This window comes from Octopus bimaculoides, chromosome 3 (genome assembly GCF_001194135.2).
Source record: "Octopus bimaculoides isolate UCB-OBI-ISO-001 chromosome 3, ASM119413v2, whole genome shotgun sequence".
NCBI classification, from domain to species: domain Eukaryota; kingdom Metazoa; phylum Mollusca; class Cephalopoda; order Octopoda; family Octopodidae; genus Octopus; species Octopus bimaculoides.
In genome coordinates, this window is record NC_068983.1 from 104,380,919 (window position 1) to 104,384,986 (window position 4,068).

The 4,068-nt window shown below is 31.9% G+C and overlaps 1 protein-coding gene across 2 annotated transcripts in view; it reads left to right on the top strand.

Annotated features, from left to right (window-relative positions):
* Positions 1-1,992: 1,992 nt before the first annotated feature.
* The window catches only part of LOC106882663 (tetratricopeptide repeat protein 14), an 83,370-nt gene continuing 81,294 nt past the window's right edge, over positions 1,993-4,068 (top strand). Inside the window, exon 1 of one of the 2 annotated variants that reach the window (XM_014933421.2) lies at positions 1,993-2,179. The gene's annotated coding sequence lies outside the window, so the exon portion shown is untranslated. The remainder of the gene's footprint in view (positions 2,180-4,068) is intronic. The other variant, XM_014933419.2, reaches the window with a different exon arrangement.

The following is a 4,068-nucleotide window of genomic DNA, read 5'->3' on the forward strand; positions in this document are numbered from 1 at the left end:
ATATTTTAATATGTCACATGATCCAGCAAATTCCATCAGTTGCTATGGGTATTGGATAGATAATCTTCCCAACAGTAAAAGTGTGTGTACTGAGGAAGATACTGTATTTGAACATGGTATTAACAAATAAGTGTAATCATCTTTAGAGAACAATATGCCATTTTTATAAACAGTACAAAAATTGAGAAACATAGAATTACCATTGAAGTGTATTGATAATACATTAAGTTTCATCATTTTTAATCAGTAAATTATTTCTGAATCAATAGACTTATAAGTTATCTGACTGTAAAGAGAAAATGTCTGAGTGAATAATGTATTGGATTACAATGCTTTCAAAGTTCAAATCTGGCATCTAGGTTTTATTCAACATCTGGGCAAAACATTAACTTCTACAGGTTTCATTTTATATATTTCATTATCTGAAATATATGCTCTATATGCTCTATCAGAATATTATCTGCAATATATTGGAATCATATTTATAAGTGTTTTTATCTCTCATCTGTTTAACTGAATCAGGAACCAAACACTGTAGCCAATGGAAACTTCAGTGAGTGTCCAATCACAAGATATAAAATCCTTAAATAGAATGTAAAATAAAATAGCTATAAATATTTCTTATGTTAAAATCTAATAAACATGCTTGCTGACTATTTCTGTCTTTTGTTAGTTATTTTACTATTTTCAATTCTTTAATGTCAACTTCAGCAGTATCTTTCTAATTTTTGTTTAACCATCTAAATATCAATTCAGAATTTCTTTTCATTCAGTTCTCACAATTTATTTGCATTACGTATTCGCCCTTAAACCAATAAAAAATTTCCACTACATAGCAATTAAACCTGTTAGAAATCGTTACCAAACCCCCCTTTAATCACATATCTAGTGTTTTAAAAAAGAGACGCATTCAATAACATAAATATCCTATGTTTAAAAAGAAATAAAAGATGGGTGGGCACAACTAAAACAACTTTGTTCATAGGTAAGTTTGATATCAATTGGCTTGGTGTTAAAAAGGTATTGAAATTATTTTTTTTGTCAAAAATTATCTCTGAATTCCAGCAACCTATACAGTTTCAACAGGCATTCTATCTTTTCTAAACCAGATTGTATGTTTAACAATCGCTGTTTTCTTTTTATTTTACTCCTTTCCAAACTCTTATAAACACCGATTTATCTCAAATAACAGTCTTTTCCTTCCCAGTTCCAAAAAAACATATTGCTTTAAGAATGTCTTTTTCCTAGTGTATCACTTTCTCAAATCCTATTTCCAATTAGTTGAAAATTTAGAATTTTCTTATCTAGTCAAATACATAATTTGCACTTTCTCATTCATGTACGGAGCACCACCATGCATATTCTTATAAACAGAAATACTCTACATGATTGCCTTCCTCCTTGTCATTGTCATCATCATCATCATCATCATCACCACCACCATCATTTTTATGGCCAATTTTTCATAAGTTATACCGATCAATTTCAGTGTAGCACCTCTACATTTGTTGCAATCTTTTGCCATCTCTTTTGTGAGGCTCAGGATTCTAAAGTCATTGAAAGCCACTTTTGTCCACCTCTTCTGCTTCTGTAACCTCCTTCTACACACACAGTTTTCACCTAACTATAAATTTTCATGCACATACATTGCAGTCTTATGTGCTCATTCACAAAAATTTTATATACTTTTCTATTCATTCTAATATCTGCAGTAACAGTGCGACTATCCTTCGCTGATGAAGTTCAATAAGATCGAAATTTACCTAAAGTTGTCGCTGTACAGCTAAAGGCCAGTGCCTTTCCTTTCTCGCTACATTCTATATTTAATTAATTTTAATTTATTAAAATTTTAGGATTGTTTCTTTGGATTTTTGAACAAAGTCATTTAGAAAATTTTTCTCATCGTTAAGGGTGTAATTTTATCTAATCAAAATTTCTTGGTGTATTACGTCAAGTACGCTAGCGTCTAGTTTTCGTATAGTTACTTCCCTTGATCACTAACTCTTATTTCACTATGTCGTAGTCGGTTGTGTTTCGTTCCTTCATAGTAGCCGTATATACATACATATATATATATATATTATTATATATTTTTTATATGAAATCACCATAGAGTTTGGTTTATTCATGTTTAACAAACCTAAGGAAAAGAAACTCATAACATTGTAAGTGAATCTTAGTAAGTTTACTTGGAATGTATTTTACCTGTTGGTTGTGTGTTGTTCAGTGACTTTGTTGATTTGTTTCCTCCTCACCCTCTTGTTCGTTTGTAAGTCATCGTGATAAATTATTGATTGGGAAAAAACTCTTTCAGAGTAACCAAAAAAAAAAAAAAAAAAACTTGAAAATCGTATGAAATCATTTGTCAACTATTACATGTCGTTATGTATTAAATAACAAAACTCTCCAAATGTGTTTGGTTCTGTGCATGTATGTTACTTGTTACCATTGTGCCATCTAGAACATTTCCGTGTTGATATTAGAAAAAACAAAACAAAAAAAAACCCCCTGATATTTTATTAATATTATCGTTTTCTTCTAATCACATTATTTTATGCTGGAGCTGTCTTTCAAGAAATCCGTGCTGTTATTTATCGCAATACACAGTGACAGCAGCAAGAATTTGTTTAAATCTTCTGTCGATGTAATTGCATATTGAAACAACAGAATCAGAATAAACATAACTTTATTCTGTAATAAGCGAGACGTATTTACTATAGAGATTTGAGTTAATGTATTTTATAAGTTGGCGTAATTCAACGGACGGGCAAATTACACACAATTCTCGTTTTGTTGTTTGTTATTACAGTAGTTTTGTAATTTATCGGTCTTAAACACACACACACACATATATATATATATATGTGTGTGTGTGTGTGTATGCAGGCAGATCAGTATATATGTGTGTGTATGCAGACAGATCAGTAGATATATGTGTGCGCATGTATGTTGCACACATGAATCTATGCATGTGTGTGGGTGTAACACGGTGGTTGGTAAAGTTATGTCAGACCCAATTTCTACAATGATGTAAATTCTCACTTGAGACTTGTCCTGTCATACAAGAAAACTTCGTCGGACCTACTAAAAATAGTAACTAAATCTCCCTCAGATCGCAGCCAACCAGTTTTAATATAAAGAACGAACACATTGGATGATGTGATCCTAAGCATACCCCTAAAATAAAAAGACGGCTGTAAGGCCTTTTTATCAAGTCTGCAGAATCAGGGTTAACTAGGGGTTTAAACAACAGCTCTTGGAAGATGACAAATTTTCTGTTAGACTTAAATTTTTGTATATATTACTTGCCAAAACTCAAACAACACCCACGAAAGTGCGAACACCGCCCATTCTCATTCTCTGCTATCCTGTGGATTCTACGCCGTGTTCTTGCAAAGGCGGTGGAACTGATACAGTGTGTGTATGTGAGAGAGAGTCTTTATGTGTTTTGTTTAAATTTAGTCAGTTTTAGAGAGAGGTGGAAGTTAGTAAGATAGGATCTTTTAAAATGCTGTTATTGATTCAATCGATTATATCACGTCCATTTTCAAACTTGCATTTCTTTTATTGTTATTAATGAGTCTAGAGTGAAGTGGCCATAGCCTTTATGTACATTCCTTAGTGTTTTTCTTCTTTCTTCAGGTTTGGGATATCTGGGTGGGTGGGTGGTGCATGAGTAAACGAGAAGATCTGGAGCAGAAGGGAAATTTCATGCCCGCATTTAAACTTGAAATTGCTAGATCAAAACTTATTTAATGTTATATCTTTGAGTCTGAAAATTAAGATTCATTGTTTTGTTGTTTATTTTTTTCAGTGCAGATCTATCCTTACAGGTTCTTATGCACCTGCAATTCACCTTTGGTACTATAAAGCCCACTTCTGTTCTAGCTGGATGGTGTACTGGAGAGTATTGATAAGTGTTTAGAATGAGAGAAAAGTGTGATACTATGATCGGGCAAGAAAAAGAAAAGAAAATCAACAAACGGATTTAGGTGGATGTAATATATATATATATATATATATATACGCACGCAAATATATATATATATATATATATATATATATATA